Raw genomic sequence first — 21,623 nt, forward strand, 5'->3', positions numbered from 1 at the left:
AGGAAGAGGTGGAGAAAAGGAAAGGAAAGTCCCCGAGAGGAGAGGATGTTCTTTCCCTTGCAGAAACCCCTAACACAACAGGAATAGGAACTGTAGGTAGCTTTCCCTGAATACTTTGTGCCTGAAATCACCAGGTCAACCATGTGGCTGCTCCTCTCAGCCACCCAGCAAACTCCTACTCATCCACCAAAGCCCAGGTCAAATGTCACCTACTCACGGATGCATTTCCTAACCCCCCTACAGTTGCTCTTCCTTTTGCATTCCAATACCATTTTTAAACCTATTTCTATTATGACCTCAACTTTTAGTACATCGTTTACTAATGTTTTTCGCTCATTAGACTGTGAGATCCTTTAGGAAAGAGGATACCTCACTCATGCTAGTAGGAGAACCTGCTAGCCTGTTCTAGCCCCAAGGCCTTTGCATTTGCAGTTCCCTCCACCTGTCTGTCCTCCCCCTCAGTACCTGCAAAGTGCACTCCCTCAATGTTCACATCTTTGCTCGAGTCTTCTTGGCGGTACCTCCTCCAAAGAGCCCATCTCAAGCAGCGGATGCTGCTTACCCGCCCTTACCCTGCCCCCTTTCCGTGGCCGTTCCTGTACTGATACATGGTTGACTCCCTGCTTTTGCTCACCATTACATCCCCACACTGCCCAGAACAGGGCCTGGCACACAACTAGGCTCAGTAAAAATATCTGAATAACGGTTGCGTGTCCAAGGGCTTAGCGCAGTGTCCGAATGAACGAACAGATGAACAAGTGAATGGGTTTCTTCTAGGACCCTCTTGTTCTAACAGTTTGGGACTCTTCCAGGAACAGGAAAATGGGAAGCAACATCAGGGATTAGGATGACAAAGTGCTCTCTTGCTCGGGTTCGAAGCTCCAGGAAGGGACATTCTGTAATTCAGACTTGGTGTTCTGGAAAGTTCCATGTATCGGCACAGGACCAGCTGCAGCAGAGTAGAGGTCCGTTCACCAAACTGGTACCATCTCCTCCCTCCTGCAGTGAACACACCCCCAGCTCTGTGGTCCTCCGCCACGGGGGCTCACTCTGCCCTCCAGCTGGGATCTCTCAATTGAGTGGTGCAGTCTCACCCTAGAGCCAAGGTCACTGCTACTGGAATCTTCAGGGGACGAGCGCTCTGAACTGCTTCCCCAGTGGAGGAAGGCAGGTTAGTGGGTCAGACGTAAAGGAGCCTCTGGGGGAAGAACAAGACAGGGAAAGGAAGGGGAGATGCCCGAGAGGATAAGCCTCTCTCGACGGACTCTGACGATGCAACAGGAAAAGGACTCGAGGCAGGACCGAAACCAAGACCACGTGGTTTTTCCTAATGCTGAAATTTCCATGCATGTCCAGCCATAGGTGAGTCCCATGTTTCTACAGAGGGTGCTGGATGCCAGGCCAGGAGCGGGGCCAGCAGCACCTGGCGAGAGGTGGGCCTGAGCGAGCCAGGTGGGCATCCAGGTGTGCGGTCCTGGCCCCAGAGCCCGGGTCTCCCTCTGCCCCACCTGGCGCCTTAGTGCCTTTGCTTTGAAGGCAAATTTGACGCTTACGGTGGCACAGCCCCAAATGCCAGGCTGGAGTGGGGAGGGACATTTGTTCCCTTTTGCCCACAAATGTTCCCGAGGCCCACTCTGTGCCGGGCATGGAAACACCTGGATGAACAAGACGCAGAGACCCTTCCCAGGTGCCCCCAGCACAGCCACGATGTGGGTAACGTGTAGAACGAGGCTGACTTACGAGGGTCCAGGAGTGCCGGAGCCGAGCTGGCCTGTCCCCCGTGAGACGGCTGGGAGGTCTGACAGCGCAGGTCTGAGCCAGGCTTAAGGGCTCAAGAGTTCTCCAGGTGGGCGGACAAAGGCATGTGCCAGGCAAGGAGGCCCAGGGAACCCAGCCAGGGCCACAGAGGCTGGGACGCGAGCGCTGAGCACGACTGCAGAAGGACGCCAGAAACGCAACGCCGATTGCAGAGGAGATGGTCAAGGGGAGCAACAGGAGGGGCTGACGCCCCCCAACCCTCCCCAGAAAGAGCCCATGCCCCAGGAAAACGCTCAGAATGAATCTAGTCCAGGACTCGGGACTCTATCACTGTTCTATGGAACGATAAAAGCTCCGAGGTTGAAACTAACGAACATATGAGTCACACAGCACCACCTCAGGGACGCAGAGCCGGCCGCAGGCTGACTGCTCTTTTGAAGGAAACCTAAGAGGCCACGGCAGGCTGGACACCGTGGGCTGAAGACAGGAACCGGTGTGAGATTTCAGAAGCCACTCCCTCCACTCCCAGCCCCACCATAGATCTGCTCCCCCTTCGGTCAGCCCTGGGGGGCACAGAGCTGGCAGAGGGGCCACCACCTCAGCTGGCTTATTGCGCATGGAGGTTTGGGACGCCGGCCCCTGCACATCTTGGAGTAAATTCCTCCTGGCTGCTTGGGCCCGGCTGGCTGCGGAGTGACTCACGCAGACCAAGCCCGCGTGGGAAAGACCCGCAGGCAGGCGGCAGAGTGAGCCTACAATTCCACTCTGATGCTTCCGGCCGGGATGTGAGCCGCTGTCTTTCCCCGAGGCAACGTCCTCCCAGCAGGAGAGGAACGGAGAAGGAGAGGCCCAGCCGGTGGGCCAGCACCCAGCACGCAGTGCTGGACAGGCAGCTCTCGGGAGGCATGGGGGGGGCCACTCTCCGGGCTTCAGTCAGGCAGGCAGTCCCCCGTCTCAAGGCTCCAGGCTAAGGCTCTGATGCTCCTCTGTAAAGGGGACCTAATGCCAGCCTCGGGGGCTGCAGTCGGGATGGGGACTGTGTACAGGAGGGACCCCCACTGGACGGTAAATGGCCTGAGTCTCCTCCCAGGACCCACTTCTCCAGCCTTTTGGTCTTGGCTGTCTCTGGGCTTCTCTGGGCCTCAGTTTCTTTGGCAGTAAATGGGAATAATGGTCCCAACCCGTTGGTTTCACAGTGTAGTTGTGAGGATAAAGGGAAATGAAGGCTGTGAAAGGGCTTTGACAAATTTAAGCATCAGACAAATATACGGAGGTTATATCGCAGCTTTTATGATAAAAGACATGCGTGATGGGCTAGATGAGCTCAATCACAGCATCAGACAGAGCCAGGCTGGGAGGCCGCAGGCTGCAGGCGGTCCCGCACTCTCCGGCCGACCCTCTCCCTTGCATGCCCGACACGGTGGTATTAAACCCTGGGCCACACACCCGGGTGGGCAGAGGGCCTGGGATCCCGGCGGCTCAGTACATCCAGCGGGGGCAGGGCCAGTGAAAATCCAACTCCTGCTCTTCAAAGAGAAAATGAGGGAAAAGGATGGGAGGAACCCAGTCCCTCAACAGCGGCAGAGCCTTGGGCTCACACTGCCCAAGGCAAGTCCGGCTCCAGCCTGAGGCCCCGGGGATCAGAGCAACGCGGACACCACGAACCCCCATCCCGAGGAGGTGAAGGGCTCTCTCCAACAGCAAGGTGTCTCCTGGGGCTTCTAACTGGTTCAGGTCCACTTGAACGGGCACGAGGGTCCTGTTTACCACGGGACAGGCTCCCTGAAGGACAGGGAACTTCGCAGATACTGAAGGAGAATAAGCCCAGAGCAACCCCTGCGCTCCCGGGAGGCCGGCCGCTCAGATCTGTGCTGGACAGAGCAGCCCTCGGTGGGCCTGTGACACACCTGTGCACACACACACCGTACTGCACGCACCACATACACCTCACACACACACCCCCCCCACACAATACCCACAGACACACCATCCATATACACCACACACCACAACATACCGCGTATCACGCCCTACGCACATCCCACACACACCATGCCCATCCCACACGCAGCGTGCCCCTTTCCTCCACACTGGGGTGCTCCCCACCACTGACTGTCTGAAAGCCTCGGTCTGTTCTCTGGCTCCTGGTACTGGGACGGAAATCAGACTCAGGTCTGGTGGTGGGGCTGGCAGTGCTCTCGGGGTGAAGGCCTTTCCTACACGACAGCGTATGGAATGAGCGGGATTTCACTCCTGGGAATTCAACTATCTCAGAGAAAACAGTATGGGCCGTGCTTGTGATTCCTGCCCTCGTGCCACCTCTATTTTATGCACCTACTGAACTCGCAGATACTTTAGGCACCAGCAGGACCTGAAGACGGGACGCGTGAGCCGTGCTAGAGCCGGGCTCTGAGGGGGCAGAGGGGCGAGTGGGCCTCCAAGCTGCCATCCGGGGAACGTCCACCCAGTGGAGAAGGGTCGGAAGCGTTCCAGGAGAAGTCAGCGTTCTACGCGGCGTGAGGGTGTGAACGTATGCGGTGTAGCTGGAAGAACAATGCCGGGGAGATGGGCGGGGAGCCCAGGCCGCATCTGCACTTCAAACAGTCACAGGCCCGAGCTTCTGGGGAGACCACCGCCAGCAAGTACCCGTCCAGGCCGCACAGCTGGGCCTGCTACCTCCCCAGGCACCTTCCTGGGCAATGACTGGCCTAGCAACACAACAGTAGTGAACAGCGTAGAACAGCGTGGAGCGATACAGAGCAGTAGACGACACTGAGGAACAAAAGGACAAATGCAGGCTGGGGAGGGGAGAGGCAGCTGGGGAAGGAAGGAAAAGGCACCATCAAGTGCTAGGAATTCAGACGAATTACAAATCTGAACTCTGCGCTTTGGGTAAAGTCTGAGTCAAAAAATACCTGAAAAAATGCCTCTGAATTCTTTTTCAGGCAAAGGGTAAGGATTGGAACGGCAGAGAGCTGTGAGGTAGATGACGGGCGTTTGCAGTGAGCAGAAGGAATCAGTTATTAGCACAGCCAACGACGTCCCCCCCCTCAGGGCAGACTCGGGAGGCCTGGGCGAGCTTGGGTAAGTCACAGGTCTCACGGCTTTACTTTCCTCATCTAAAGAATATGAGTTTGGACAATGTGGCCCCCAGGCACGACCCACTCTAAAAAACGTCTTGGAGTCTATCCCCAGTGGAGGCCTCCACCGCACCGGAGAAGCTGGCCCACGTGGCTGGAGTGTGTGTCCCTCTCCCCGGGATCCCTGGGAAAAGACCCCTTCCCTTTTTTCCCAGCAGGTGGTAGAAAGCTAATTTCTGCTAGGTTCCTGCCTGAGTGATGACTCAATTCTCAATCCATGGGCCCTAAACGAACCCTTTCCAAATTTTGAATTCCTGTGCCCCAAATGAATGAGGTTTGGTCACAGTCTATGATGTCTTGGGTAGAAACAGAAGAAATGTCATTATAAACATTAGACTTGAGGTGTTTTCAAGAACCACGTGGCCCCCCTGGGGTTTTGCGCCAGTTGACACAGGGCTCCGACCTCAGGGCAAGGTCCACTCTGCGAGGTGCTGCCCACAGCAGAGCCCCTGGAGGGATGGCTTCCGCCGAACGCTGCCTGGCTTCACTCAAGTGCGCTTCAGCACACCAATCCCCATTTTTTGTGTGTGTTTTTTGAAACTTGGAAGAAAACTTCCAGTGAATCATCTCATCTGCTATTTGATTCATGTTTAATGTCTTTGGAGAGAAATAAAAACAGTCAGTCATTCTTCCTAAAAGTGGCATCAGCCTGGCCAGGACACACACATGTTGAGGTACCAGCTGCCCCTTGGTGGGCGCAGGGCTACGGTCTTGAGCTGTCATCAGAGACGGTATTTATAATCAGAGTGAAGACAGCTCACGAACGTTGCCCTTTGCCATTTTTATTCTTTAAATCACAGCACCAGAAGCCAGAGATTCTGCAGGGAGAGCTGGGGCCAAAGCACAAACTCACACAGAAAGTGTCGATCAACACAGATTAACTGAGCACCTACTGAGTGGGAACCACTGGGATACACAAAAGTACAAGGTGCCCCCAAAGCTCCTCCAGTCTAGCTGGGAAGGAAGGAAGACATGGAAGGCGTGAATTCCTCCTTCCCTTTCTACTCCGAGTTAGTTCCTACTCTAGCCTAACTCTGAGACAGCACGGTGCTGGAGGTGTGTGGGGAGGGAGGGAGGCAGCGGAAGGGGTGCAGAGGGGGGAGGGAAGGAAGGGGGCATTCCAGCTCAGGGCCCAAGGGTCCTTCCTTGACCCTTTTCCCCAAAGACATAGAGCTGAGTTCCAGTTACTCAGGGCGCGGCTAGGAATAGTCCACAGCCAATTAGCACAGCACCTCACACACACACACACACACACACACACACACACACACACACACACACACACACACACACACACACACACACACACACACACACGATGGATGCGTAATTGGTGAGAGGAAGCAAGGAAGAAGAAGAAAAGGCCGGCGACGGGGGTGCCCCTGGCAGCAGCCCCAGCTCCTCCGCGGGCCCAGCAGTTCAGCGCATCTGTAGCCGTGGAGCACTGTCCAGCGTGCCCGAGAGCCCGCCTTCCTGGCCCTCCAGGTATCGGAATTGTCCATCAGAGGCCATCTGACCCAGATGTTCTGCGACATCAGTGGAAGAGCCAGTTTCCTGGAGACCCTCTGAGGTCCTAGGAACAGCCATCAGAGCTACCATTTGGTAAGCATGCCCCAGGGGTATTTCTAATCTAAAAATGTGCACCTGGGGTCTGACAAACCCAAGAAAATATGAGGGGTCCACAGGAAAGAAAATGTGAAATCTGGGCTGTCTCAGAAATCACGGCCACGGGCCTGGGGCCGTGCCGGGTGCCTTGGGAGGCGAAGCCAGAGGAAGCAGCGTGGGCTCGACGGGAGAGGTGGGCGACAGAGGGGGAAGAGCCGAGCGGGCTCAGACCTGGCTCAGGGGCCCCGCCAGCGGCCAGCAGGCAGCGAGACCTCGGGGACATTGCTTGATCCTTCGTCTGTTCATTATGAAGCCTCCCTCTCTGTCCTGCCCCTTGGGCGCTGAGCAAAGACTGACCGGCAGGTGCCCTTCCTTTTACCCCTGCCCTCCTTCTCATGCAGAAACCTACCCAGAGCAGAAGCTCAGGGATGCCGCAGACAGCGATTCCCTTGCCTGGGGCTGGCCGTCCTGCAGACAGGCCAGGACAACAGCCCCCACCCCTCCATTGTGCGCAGTGGATGAAAACGCTGAGCCGAGTGGTACGTACCACGTGTGTGCGTGTGCGTGCGCACGTGTGAGCACACGCTTGCCCACGACGCTCGTCGTGCAGGACCTGCCCCTGCGGTTGAGGGTTGAAGGAGACGCCCATAGGAAGTGATGTTACCAAGTCATCGCTAGTTACTCTAAAAATAACCCTCAACGTACAAGCTAGGAAGGATTTCCCTTTCCCGGTGTCCCGCCTCAAAACCACAGCAGTTTCCATTTTGCCGGCCACTTCCGGACGGGCAGGTGGACAGCACCCAGGGGAGAGGTTAGCCCAGGGTCATGTTTCTCCTGGCCCCTGCAGAACCCCTGGTCTCCATGTCCCTGTTCATCTACCATCTTACACAGCCATGGTTAAATCTCTAGGAGCAACAATTATCTTTGAACTGTGTGCAGAGGTCCACCATGCAGTGCGATTTCAGCTGCACTGAGATGCTTCTCCTTGTTGGATTATGGTTGCGAGTGTCCCACTCCTCAGGCATGATCTACACCCTCCCACCTGTCCGGCTCATCTCCTAGCCCCCCACTTGTTCATCCCCTCCAGTGACACTGATCTCCTTGCCGCTCCTGAACACCTCAGACATGCTACTGCCACAGGCCCTTTGCACTGGTTCTTCCTCTGATATCCAATTGCTCCCTCACCTCCATCAGGTCTTGGCTCAGGGCACTTCTCAGTGAAGCCTTCTGTAAGTCCTCTGTCCAAAACTGAAGACCCAACAAACATTCTTATCCCCTTGCCTACTTTATTTTTTCTCTTTATTTTACTGAATTGTCTCTCTCCCCCCAACTAGAATACAGAGTCCCTGGGGCCAGGTTTTATTCTAGTTGGTTCTCCATGGGAAGTCCAGAGCCTGGAAGCTCTAGTGTGTGTGACCGGTACGTGTTTGTCGAGGGAATGAGTGCATGATTGCGGGGGGTGGAGGCTGGGACCCGCAGCCATAGCACGCAGGTGCCTCTTCTCCAGTGCCTGGAGCAGGGGGGCCGAGATGGAGGATGCAGGGGACACACTGGCTTGTCCATCACCGAAGGCAGAGGGAAGAGAGAAGGGGTCCTCCCATTTCCCATCACTGACCCAGCACATCCTGACCAAGGATGTTCCCTGCCAGAGGCGCCATCTGCCCCCCAGAGCTTCTGATCTCCTGGTGGTAGGGGTGGAGGGGTTACTGAATATTTGCCGTGTGTGCACTGAAATACCCGGGGTCCCGGGATGGGAAGAGACACCACAGACCAGCTCCTCTGCCCACTTTGGACCCCTGCGTCTGCTTCAGCTCCTGACGCCTCGCTACTAGCCTCAGCAGGACTCAACCTGGACGGGCACCACCCTCACCCCGTGCACCGGTGCCCACCCGCCAGCCTCCAGCTGGGCATCTGTATGCAGGTGATGTCCAGGCAAGGAGACCCAGACCCAGCTCCAACAGGGCCGGTGAAAGGAGACTGGACTAACGAAAGCAGCACCTTCGTCTGTTTTCTTTGGGGAGAAAAGCCCAGAGACCCACTCACTAATCTGTGTCCTGAGGCAGGGGCCCCGCCTGGGTCTCTTGTTCCACCCCAGTGAATGCTTTCACTGGGTGAACAGGGAAGATGAGAGAAGGAAGGATGGGGCAGTGGGAGTAACACCCCTCCGTCAGGAAGTCCACACCCCAGTGTCCAAACAAGAGAGGCAGGAAAGCCCCACCCACGGGATGCCGGGAGGAGAGAGTGCTCGGCTGGTGCCGCGGCATCTGCCCCCAGGGTGTGCGGGGACCTGTGGGTCTGAGCTGCCAGCTCACATCTGGTGGGAGCCCCCAGATGGAACCGGCAACCTGGCATCTGCCCTCAGACACACCAGTCGTCATGCCGGGCACCCAGCGACCTCGGAAATTAAGGTGCTGACACTTCAGCAGGCTTGGGGTCCAGATCTTAGCCTCATAGCCGGGCGCTAAAGGTGATGGCTTCTGGGTGGGAAGATGAGAATTACAAAGCAGCATCCTCTGCTTCCGAGGGCGAGCAAATTCCAGATGTCCCGGGAGGGCTCTGAGGCTGGCTCTCCTGGGCTGGGCATGGCCAGGCAGGGCTGAGCCTCCAACAGCCGCTGCCCCAAGCCCTCCCCCCACTTGGGAAACAGAGCCCACATCCCTGGCCTCCATGGGCGCTCACAGCACTGGGGGCGGGCAGGGCAGGGCTGAGGACTTAGAGCAGTCACTGTAGTAACTACTGGGCACCTGGGTGGGAAGGCAGAGGAGCTAAGGGGCCCCCGAGCCTCCTTCTCACCCCCACGGCACCGGCCCCAGCACCGCACCGGACACTATTCTTAGCTCTAATCTCGTAACCACCCCAGGGAGGGAGGTGTGATTAACCAGCTTATGGGTGAGACTGGGGGAAGGCTAAGTGGCCTAGAGGGATCCGAGTGCACAGATCCAAGTCAAAGGCCTTTGTCCCACCCACCGACTGGTTCCTTCCTTCGGGACAGGACTGAACACTCAGCTCGAGAAGAGCAACACAGCTGAGCGGCTGGCTTCTCAGCGCCGCAAGCCAGCTGGCTCAGTGCAGCCCGCAGGGCAATAGGGATCACAAGGGAGCAGTACAGAGTGCCTCTGGGCACAGGTGACAGGCACCGACTCTGCCCAGGGTCAGGAAGGCCTGGGAAGGGATGGGATGTGTGAAACGGATACAAGGGGAAAGGTGGTGCAGGCAGAGGGCAAGGCCGAGCAAAGGCCCGGGGGCTGGATGCCACCTTCAGACGGTGCAGGCGCCCTGCGTTCACAGAGCCTCCCTCACACCCAAAGCTTGACGTGAGGCCGGGAGGGCAGCGGATTCAAACAGATGAAGGGCCCACAGGTCATGCTAGTTACCTTGCACTTTGCCCCTTGTCTGACAGGAGAGCAGGCGGGGTTCAGCGCTCCAGGTTTGGGGTTCAGACCCGGTTAGGGCCTTGCCATGCAGGAGGACAGGAGGCTGGGGAGCCTCTGGGCGAGGAAGAGATTCCTGTGATCAGTCTGGGGGGACGGGAAGGGCAGCAAAGCAGGGGGCTGGAGAGAGACAACTGGGAAGAGGGAGGTGGGTGGGAAAAGGGGGCGTCTGAACCCAAGCTGTCAGAGGTAACGATGCGGCTGAGGTCCCGGTGTGGCCATGGGAGGGGCTGTGTAGACAGGGCGAGCAGGGAGGGTAGGCTAGCACTGGGACCCCGTGCCTCTGGGAGGATGGGGTCTGCGTAGTGGATGACAGGAGATGTGGGGGGAGAGGGAAGAGCTCAGCGGCAAGAGCCTCAGCGACCAGGGGCCCCTTCTTAGCTAGAGGAGGGAGGACTTATGCCCATTTCCCACTTTGTCATCGGGGTGACAGCTGGAGCCAGCTGCAGGGTGCTGCGTCCTTGCACACCATGGTTTGGGGGTGGAGCAAAGTCAATTCACCTGGGAGAGGGGCACCAAGCGTCCTGTGGGGCGTGGGCTGGGAGCACCGAGGGCCCCGACCACACTCACCCCTGCCCTGCTCAAGAGTGTCCTCTTCAAAGTGTGCCCCTTGCCCTCAGGGAGGCGCGGGAGAGGAGTGGAGGGCGATCGCGCCACCCACTCAGGCACTGGGAGGCTGCTGAGCTCCCAGGGCGATCCCCGCCCTCCAAACCCCCCTCCAGGCCACATGGGCCCTCGGGGGCACAGGAGGGAGGCCGGGGAGATCAGGAGAGGCAGGCGGGAGGGGCCCTCCAGGACCCCAGACCGGAGGAGCAGGAGAGGAGAGGAGGGAGTTTGCCCCGCCCACTCGAGCCCAGGAAGCCTGCTGAGCCCCCAAGTGAGGTCCTCTGCCCTCTGAGACTGGGGTTGGGGGCTCGCCTGGGCCCCTTCTGTTCCTTGAGCCTAAGCCCCACCCCGCACAGCCCCCAGGGCCTTTTCCAGCCCTGGGGGTCCTAAGCATTGGCCCCACCCACCCCCCCAAACCTCACCCTTGCTTAGGCCTCGCCCTCCACAGTCAAGGCCTTTCCATCCCCCCCCTTTTTTTTCCTTTCCCCCCTCCTCTATTTTATTACTGTGGTACTGATGTACCTTCTGGTTGTTGATTCATCTATATTTTTATTTTTACATTCTTTCTAACATATCTGTTAGTTTCCTAGTCTAATTTTATTTTTTACTTTGTTATTTTTCTCTCTCTCTCTTTTTTTTTTTTTTTTGCCACCCCACGCAGCTTGCGGGAATCTTGATTCGCAAGCCCAGGGTTGGGGGGAAGCTCCTGACGTGGGAGCTCCAAGTCCAAACCACTGGACTAACAGAGAACCTCAGACCCCAGGGTATATTCATTGGACTGAGCTCTCACAGAGTTCCTCATCTCAGCACCAAGACCCAGCTCTACCCAACAGCCTACAAATGCCAGTGTTGGAAGCCTCAGATCAAACAACCAGTAAAACAGGAACACAATCCCACTCATAAAAAGAAAAAAAGATGAGACAGCAAAAAAAATATGTCACAGATGAAGGAGCAAGGTAAAAACCTACAAGACCAAATAAATGAAGAGGAAATAGGCAGTCTACCTGAAGAAGAATTCAGAGTAAGGACAGTAAAGATGATCCAGAATCTCGGAAACAGAATGGAAGCACAGATTGAGAAACTACAAGAAATGTTTAACAAAGATCTAGAAGAACTAAAGAACAAACAAACGGAGATGAACAACACAATAACTGAAATGAAAAATGCACTAGAAGGCATCAATAACAGAATAACTGAGGCAGAAGAAGGAATAAGTGAGCTGGAAGACAAAATGGTGGAAATAACTGCTGAGGAGCAGAATAAAGAAAAAAGAATGAAAAGAATGGAAGACGATCTCAGAGACCTCTGGGACAACACGAAACACACCAACATTCGAATTATAGGGGTCCCAGAGGAAGAAGAGAAAAAGAAAAGGTCTGAGAAAATATTTGAAGAGATTATAGTGGAAAAATTCCCTAACGTGGGAAAGGAAGTAGTCACCCAAGTCCAGGAAGCACAGAGAGTTCCATACAGGATAAACCCTAGGAAAAACATACCAAGACACATATTAATCAAACTAAGAAAAATTAAATTCAAAGAAAAATATTAAAGCAGCAAGGGAAAAACAAAAAATAACATACAAAGGAATCCCTGTACGGTTATCAGCTGATTTTTCAGTGGAAACTCTGCAGGCCAGAAGGGAGTGGCAGGATATACTTAAAGTGATGAAAGAGAAAAACCTACAACCAAGATTACTCTACCCAGCAAGGATCTCATTCAGATTCAATGGAAAAGTCAAAAGCTTTTCAGACAAACAAAAGCTAAGAGAATTCACATCACCAAACCAGCTTTATAACAAATGCTAAAGAAACTTCTCTAAGTGGGAAACACAACAGAAGAAAAAGACCCACAGAAACAAACCCAAAGCAATTAAGAAAATGGTAATAGGAACATACATATTGATAATAACCTTGAATGTAAATGGATTAAATGTTCCAACCAAAAGACACAGACTGGCTGAATGGATACAAAAACAAGACCCATATATATGCTGTCTACAAGAGACACACTTCAGACCTAGGGACACATACAGCCTGAAAGTGAAGGGATGGAAAAAGATATTCCATGCAAATGGAAATCAAAAGAAAGCTAGAGTAGCAATACTTGTATCAGATAAAATAGACTTTAAAATAGACTGTTACAAGGGATAAGGAGGGACACTACATAATGATCAAAGGATCGATCCAAGAAGAAGATATAACAATAAATGTTTATGCACCCAACATAGGAGCACCCCAATACATAAGGCAAATGTTAACAACCATGAAAGGAGAAATCGACACTGCACTTAACACCAACGGACAGATCATCCAAACAGAAAATAAATAAGGAAACCCAAGCTTTAAATGACACAATAGACCAGATAGATCTAATTGATATTTATAGAACATTCCACCCCAAAGTGGCAGAATACACTTTCTTCTCAAGTGCACATGGAATATTCTCCAGGATAGATCACATCTTGGGTCACAAATCAAGCCTCTGAAAATTTAAGAAAACTGAAATCATATCAAACATCTTTTCTGACCACAACGCTATGAGATTGGAAATCAATTACAGGAAAAAAACTAAAAAACACAAATACATAGAGGCTAAACAGTGCGCTACTAAATAACCAAGAGATCACTGAAGAAATCAAAGAAGAAATAAAAAAATACATAGAAACAAATGACAATGAAATCACGACGACCCAAATCCTATGGGACACAGCAAAAGCAGTTCTAAGAGGGAAGTTTACAGCAATTCAACCTCACCTCAAGAAACAAGAAAAATCTCAAATAAACAATCTAACCCTACACTGAAAACAACCGGAGAAAGAAGAACAGAGAAAACCCAAAGTCAGTAGAAGGAAAGAAATCATAAAGATCAGAGCAGAAATAAATGAAATAGAAATGAAAAAAACAATAGCAAAGATCAATAAAACTGAAAGCTGGTTCTTTGAGAAGATAAACAAAACTGATAAATCCTTAGCCAGACTCATCAAGAAAAAAAGGGAGAGGATGCAAATCAATAAAATTAGAAATGAAAAAGGAGAAATCACAACTGACACTGCAGGAATACAAAGGATTATAAGAGACTATTACAAACAACTATATGCCAATAAAATGGACAACCATGAAGAAGTGGACAAATTCTTGGAAAGGTACAATATACCCAGATTGAACCAGGAAGACTTAGAAAATATAAACAGACTTATCACAAGTAATGAAATTGAAACCATAATTAAAAATCTTCCAACGAACAAAAGTCCAGGACCAGATGGCTTCACAGGTGAATTCTATCAATCATTTAGAGAAGAGCTAACACCTATCCTTCTCAAACGCTTCCAAAAAATTGCAGAGGGAGAAACACTCCCGTATTCATTCTACGAAGCCACCATCACCCTGATACCAAAACCAGAAAAAGATATCACAAAAAAGGAAAATTATAGACCAGTATCATTGATGAACATAGATGCAAAAATCCTGAACAGACTCAAACAGCACATTAAAAGGATCATACACTATGATCAAGTGGGATTTACCCCAGGGATGCAAAGATTCTTCAATATATGCAAACCAATCAATGTGATACACCACATTAACAAATTATGCAAAGATTCTTCAATATATGCAAATCAATCAATGTGATATACCACATTAACAAATTAAGGAATAAAAACCATATGATCATCTCAATAGATGCAGAAAAAGCTTTTGACAAAATTCAACACCCATTTATCATAAAAACTCTCAAGAAAATGGGCATAGAGGGAACCTATCTCAACATAATAAAGGCTATATATGACAAACCCACAGCAAGCATCATACTCAATGGTGAAAAACTGAAAGCATTTCCACTAGGATCAGGAACAAGACAAGGATGTCCACTCTCACCACTCTTATTCAACATAGTTTTGGAAGTCCTAGCCACGGCAATCAGAGAAGAAAAAGAAATAAAAGGAATACAAATTGGAAAAGAAGTAAAACTGTCACTATTTGCTGATGACATGATACTATACATAGAGAATCCTAAAGATGTCACCAGAAAACTACTAGAACTGATCAATGAATTTGGTAAGGCTGCAGGATACCAAATTAATGCACAGAAATCTCTGGCATTCCTATACACCAATAACGAAAAATCAGAAAGAGAAATTAAGGAAACACTCCCATTTACCACTGCAACAAAAAGAATAAAATACCTAGGAATAAACCTACCTAGGGAGACAAAAGACCTGTATGCAGAAAACTATAAGATACTGATGAAAGAAATTAAAGATGATACCAACAGATGGAGAGATATGCCATGTTCTTGGATTGGAAGAATCAATATTGTGAAAATGACTATACTACCCAAAGCAATCTACAGATTCAATGCAATCCCTATCAAACTACCAATGGCATTCTTCACAGAATTAGAACAAAAAATCTTACAATTCATATGGAAACACAAAAGACCCCAAATAGCCAAAGCAATCTTGAGAAAGAAAAACGGAGCTGGAGGAATCAGGCTCCCCGACTTCAAACTATACCACAAAGCTTCAGTAATCAAGACAGTATGGTACTGGCACGAAAACAGAAATATAGATCAGTGGTACAGGATAGAAAGCCCAGAGATAAACCCACGCACATATGGTCACCTAATTTACGACAAAGGATGTAAGAACGTACAATGGAGAAAAGACAGCCTCATCAATAAGTGGTGCTGGGAAAACTGGACAGCTACATGTAATAGAATGAAATTAGAACACTACCTAACACCATACACAAAAATAAACTCCAAATGGATTAAAGACTTAAATGTAAGACCAGACACTATAAAACCTTTAGAAGAAAACATAGGAAAAACACTCTTTGACATAAACCACAGCAAGATCTTTTTTGACCCCCCCTCCTAGAGTAACAGAAATAAAAACAAAAATAACCAAATGGGACTTAATTAAACTTAAAAGCTTTTGCACAGCAAAGGAAACCATAAACAAGACAAAAAGACAACCCTCAGAATGGGAGAAAATATTTCAAATGAATCAACAGACAAAGGATTAATCTCCAAAATATACAAATAGCTCATGGAGCTCAATATCAAAAAAACAAACAATCCAGTTAAAAAATGGGTGGAAGACCTAAATAGACATTTCACCAAGGAAGACATACAGATGGCCAAGAGGCACATGAAAAGATGCTCAACATCACTAATTATTAGAGAAATGCAAATCAAAACTATAATGAGGTATCACCTCACGCTGGTCAAAATGGCCATTATCAAACAAACTAGAAACAATAAATGCTGGAAAGGGTGTGGTGAAAAGGGAACCCTCTTGCACTGTTGGTAGGAATGTAAATTGATACAACCACTATGGAAAACAGTATGGAGGTTCCTTAAAAAACTAAAAATAGAACTACCATATGACCCAGCAATCCCACTGCTGGGCACACTGAGAAAACCATAATTCAAAAAGAGACATGCACCACAATGTTCATCGCAGCTCTATTTACAATAGTCAGGACAGGGAACCAACCTAGATGTCCATCAACAGATGAATGGATGAAGAAGATGTGGCACATATATACAATGGAATATTACTCAGCCATAAAAAGAAACAAAATTGAGTTATTTGTAGTGAGGTGGATGGACCTAGAGTGAAGTAAGTGAGAAAGAAAAACAAATACCGTACGCTAACGCATATATATGGAATCTTAAAAAAAAATGTTACTGATGAACCTAGTTGCAGGGCAGAAATAAAGAGGTAGACATAGAGAACGGACTTGGTGACATGGGGTGGGAGGGCAAAGCTGAGGCGAAGTGAGAGTAGCATTGACATATACACACTGCCGAATGTAAAATAGTTGGCTGGTGGGAAGCAGCCGCATAGCACAGGGAGATCAGCTTGGTGCTTTGCGATGACCTAGAGGGGTGGGACAGGGAGGGTGGGAGGGAGGCTCAAGAGGGAGGGGATACGGGGACATGTGTGGGCATATGGCTGATTTGCTTTGTTGTGCAACAGAAACTAACACGGTATTGTGAAGCAATTATACTCCAGTAAAGATCTATTAAAAATAAATAAATAGGGCTTCCCTGCTGGCGCAGTGGTTGAGAGTCCGCCTGCCAATACAGGGGACGCGGGTTCGTGCCCCGGTCCAGGAAGATCCTACATGCCGCGGAGCGGCTGGGCCCGTGAGCCATGGCCGCTGAGCCTGCGCTCCGCAACAGGAGAGGCCACAGCAGTGAGAGGCCCACGTATCACAAAAAAAAAAATAATAAAATAAATAAATAAATAAATAAAATAGTTTAAAACAAAAAGTCTGCCCCTTATATTCTTTCTTTTTTTTGGGGGGGGGGGGCCTTGCTGCACGGCTTGCAGGATCTTAGTTCCCTGACCAGGGATCAAACCCGGGCCCTCAGCAGTGAAAGTGCCGAGTCCTAACCACTGGACCGCCAGGGAATTCCCTGCCTCTTATATTCTGATTCGCTAATTCTCCTCAATGGACGCATCCCACAACCAAAGCACCCAGGCCAAATGACTTACCCACAAAAACCCGGCCAATTTAGGACAAGAAACCTAGATTACTGTAGGACCTGGGTGGTTCTTTTTGTCTCCAGGCTTCAGTTTCCTGACCCATCTCATGGGAGTGCTGGTCAGGCTGTCCCCCCAAAGCCCGGTCTTCCCTGTTCGTTCCGCTGAGCTGGGTCAAGTCCGTGCACACCGGCACATGGTCAGGACCCCATAGAGTGGTAGAGGCCCCTCAGCTCTCCATCCTCACCTGCCCCCAGGCCCGTCTGGTCTCCAGGAACACTTACCCAAGGCCAAGTGGAGGCGGAGAGGGAGCAGGGATCAGAACCTCGGAGGCCGGTTCCACGTCCTGGCCCGGGCTGCTAGACCATGCCCTGCAAGAGAGGACAGACCAGTCATGTGGGGTGGGGACACCCCGGCTCAGAGCAACTGACTTTCTCCCCGGTCGGTTCCGTGCAATCTACGCACATTTCCCCGTTATCTTCTCATAATACTAGGTTCTCTCCCTCCACAGCAATGATCATGGTTTATATGCACTCACTGGAGCGGTCCTGAGGACAGGAACAGAGTAGCTCACCCACCCGGAAAGCCCAGGCCCCCACAGTGTGAGGGCCCCCGGGGCTCCCCTTGCTGCTGCAGACTGAGGGGCTACAGCTCCCCCGAACTGACTGTGAGCTCCACAAGGGCAGGGAGGCGGCGTGTTTGTTTCTGTGCAGCAGGCTCCTGGCCCAGAGCTGTATGCAGCAGGTGCTCAATAAATAATCCGTGTTTGACAAACGAGTGCCCCAAAATGCATCACACGGACATTACTGCAGGCAGAGTGCACTTTGCTCAGAGTTGAAATTCGACCCTGCTTCACCAATACAGAGCTTCATATGCCAGTTACATTATTTAAACTCACTGCTAGGATTCCAGACGTGGAGCAGAAAAGGCACACATCTTTCCACCAGAAATTCTCACTGGAGGTCACTTACAGATTTTATACATATACATACACACACATATATATCTATATGTAACATTTTTAATAGACTTTATTTTTTAGAGCAGTTTTATGTTCACGGCAAAACAGAGCAGAAAGCACAGAGATCCCACAGACCCCCTGTCCCCCAGACACAACTTTCCCCACGTTCAGCATCCCCTCCACACAACGGGGTGTACGTGTTACGATCGGTGGACCTACAATGGTACATATTATCACCCCAAATCCATAGTTCACACGAGAGTTCATTCTTGGTGTTTTACATTCTGTGGGTTTGGACAAATGTTTAATGTCCTGTATCCACCCTTATAGTATCATACAGAGCAGTTTCACTGCCCTAAAATTCCTCTATCTATGCTCGCCTCGTCTCATATTTTGAAAAGGCGCTTTCACGTCAATGATCTCAGCGAATTCATCTCACGACTCTGTGATCTCTGCTTTGACACTCAGGGAAATCAAGGTCCGGACAGGGTCAAGGGCCCTCCACAAGGTCACCCTCGTGAAAACCAGTAACAAGAGTCGGTGGCAGAATGTGCTAGAAGCATTGTGTCTGGTGGTCGTTTTATCATCCCACCCTCCTAACAGCCCTGGCAGGGAAGGTCCATTCTAACCCCCGGTTCACAGAGGTGCAAACAGACTTGGGGACACTTGCCAAGGTCACACGCGGCTAAGTGGGACGCTCAAAATGCAAATCCCTAAGCCCACTTCTGCTCTTTCCAGATGACTTGTTAGTTACAGGGGCTTATAGAAGGCATGAGAATGCAGGGGGAAGGCACCGCCTCGGGTTAGGGGGGCTTTTGCTTTCCCGGAGCTGGAGCAGGTGGGTCCCAGGGCTGCAGCCCTCCTGGGGGGACCCCGCCCTCCAGCCATACTGCACAATTAATACCTAGGGGCCTCGCCTGGCTGCAGGTCAGTCCAACATCCGGCCACAGAGGCCCCACCATTCCCAGCCTCGTGGGGGCAGCCCTGCAGAAACATCGAGCTCAGGGATCAGCTCAGGGATGGATGAAAACATCCCTAGTACACATGGACACCGTCCTGTCTCACCAGACACACCCCAGCTCTCACGGGGCAAGCTCTGTGCAGTGGGGAGAGCAGAGAGGTGCACCTGTGCAGAGCGGCCCTGTGATCTCTGCCATCCTTAGTTTCCCCATCTGTGACAAGGCGGAGGGGCTGGATCCCTGGGAGGCTGGGCCAGCTCTGACACCAGGCTTCCTAGCAGGAGGGGCCCTCATTCCAGAGGCTTCTGGCTCCCAGGCTGCTTGGGAACACTCCATTAACTCAAATTGCAAATTTCCTCCTGGCTCTATCGCTAAGCCACAGGGGCTCCCCCGGCCACCAGCTTTCCTGTGACAGATAAAGATTACAGTCATTGCTCGAGATGGAATCGAGGAGCAGAAGTCATTATGCAGAAATAATTATGTGGAGTTATGTCTGGTTGCTCCTGATTTCTGCCTCACAATTGTCTTACAAATGGTCCTGCCTCTTCCTCTCCGGGACAGCAAACTGCGGAGGCCTGGGTGATTCAGACAGACCTCCTGGGCCCAATTGTGCTGCTCCAAACTCCTCCTGCTGGGTGGGGCATCAGCATGGTGGGGCAAGGTTCTCTGTGACACTCTTTCCTTTCTCTGGGCACTTGGGACAGAGGAGAGGTAGAAGACAAAAGCCCTGGGGAGGGGGCACACTCACTGACTCACCCACATGCCCCACTGCATTGAACCCTCCTAGGAGGCCCTCTTCACCCATCACTTTCTCCTGGGTCCCTGCCTGACCTCTCAGCCCTTTGTTCACGATAGGCCTAAGGCACCTCCCTCTCTTAGGTCTGGGGTCTCTGAGGAGTGACTCAGGCAGTGACTAGGATTGATTCATTCTTGTACTCCCAGCTCCTAGCACAGAGCAAGGCCTCGGGAGAACGGAGAGGGCTGTGTGGCTGGACTGCTTGGGCTCAAATCCCAGCTCTCCTATTCCCTAGCTGTGTGACCCTGGCCCATTATTTAACTTCTCTCTGCCTCAGTTTTCCAGGCTGTAAAATGGAGACGATGATAATCCGACCTAGTTCTCAAGCTCTTATAAAGATTAAATGAGCTAATGTACACACACACAAAAGACTTGCTCATAGGAAGAACGCACTAAATGTCAACACTGACTAAAAGAGCAGAGAGGTCTCAAAAACATTCTTGTAAGACTCTAAGCCAACTAGAAAGACACAAACTATCGAAACGGACTCAAGAAGAAATATGTCTGAAATAACCTATAACAAGGCAAGAGATTGAATTAATAATCAAAAAATTACTCACAAAGAAAAGCCCAGATGGTCTCACTACTGAGTTCTGTACACTCTTAAAGGATTAATAACAATTCTTCACAAACTCTTCCAGAAAATAGAAGAGGAGGGAACACTTCCCAACTGGTTCTATGAGGGTAGTACTACCCTGATACTAAAACCAGATAAAGTCTTCACAAGCGAAGAAAGCTACAGGCCAATGTCCTAATAGGCGTGGATGAAAAGAGAAACAAACCAACCCTCAACAAAATACTAGCAGACCAAATCCAGCAACATAAAGGATAAAAAGAATTATGCATCACACCAAGTGGGATTTATCTCAGGAATGCAAGGTTGGTTTACCATCTGAAAATCAATTAAGGTAGTATATCATACAATAAAATAAAAAGCAAAATCACATGCTTGTCTCAATTGATGCAGAAAAAGCATCTGACAAATCCAACATCCCTTCATGATAAAAACACTCAAACTGGCATAGAAGGAAACTTCTTCGGTCTGACAAAGGGTAGTTGTGAAAAACTCACAGCCAACATCATACTTAATGGTGAAAAGACCAGATGCTTTTTCCCTAAGATCAGGAATGAGACAAGGATGCCCGCTCTTGCCACTTCTATTCAACATTATACGAGAGGTTGTAACCAGGACAACTAGGCAAGAAAAGGAATACAAGCCATCTGAATTGGCAAGAAGAAGTGAAATTATTTCTATTTGCAGATGACATGATCTTATATATAGAAAATCCTAAGGAATCCACAAAAAAAAAAACCCACCTAAATAGAATTAATAACATAAGTTAAGCAAGGTTGCTGGATACAAGATCAACATACAAAAATTAATTGTATTTCTGTACACTTGGGATGAAAAATCCGAACGCGAAATTAAGAAAACAATTCCATTAGCAACAGCATCACATATAGTTGTAAATGTACTAAAAACCATTGCGCTGTATACTTTCTAAGCGTGAATCGTATGGAACGTGGATTCTACCTCAATAAAGCTGTTTTTAAGAAAACAGAATCCAAGCCAGCGCTCTTGTACTTCTCTACCTCAGAGGACAGAACGGCAAAGGTGCAGGGAGACAAGCCACAGGGCTTCCCAGTGCTACAGCCCGGGGACCCAACGGGGCTCAGAGCTCGTCAGTGTGGCCGACCTTGAGCACCTGGCAGACTCAAGTCCAGGCAGAGCTGCAAAATTGCCTTGAAACACCCGCCTCTCCCCACAGCATGCACTCCAGAAACATGCTGAGTGCCTGCAATGTGTATTAGGTGCAGGGACACTGGCCCAACTTTTGAGGAGCCCACAGCCCAGTGGGGTGCCAGATGTC

General features: G+C 50.5%; 1 protein-coding gene across 2 annotated transcripts in view; it reads right to left on the reverse strand.

Annotated features, from left to right (window-relative positions):
- Positions 1 to 21,623, reverse strand: part of HPCAL1 (hippocalcin like 1) — a 112,175-nt gene that overhangs the window by 15,089 nt on the left and 75,463 nt on the right. The window contains exon 2 of one of the 2 annotated variants that reach the window (XM_060169205.1): positions 17,321 to 17,407. The exons of the other annotated variant lie outside the window; for it this stretch is intronic. The gene's annotated coding sequence lies outside the window, so the exon portion shown is untranslated. The remainder of the gene's footprint in view (positions 1 to 17,320; positions 17,408 to 21,623) is intronic. 2 annotated transcript variants of the gene reach the window in all.

The sequence above is a fragment of the Lagenorhynchus albirostris genome, chromosome 13 (genome assembly GCF_949774975.1).
Source record: "Lagenorhynchus albirostris chromosome 13, mLagAlb1.1, whole genome shotgun sequence".
In the NCBI taxonomy this organism is placed as follows: domain Eukaryota; kingdom Metazoa; phylum Chordata; class Mammalia; order Artiodactyla; family Delphinidae; genus Lagenorhynchus; species Lagenorhynchus albirostris.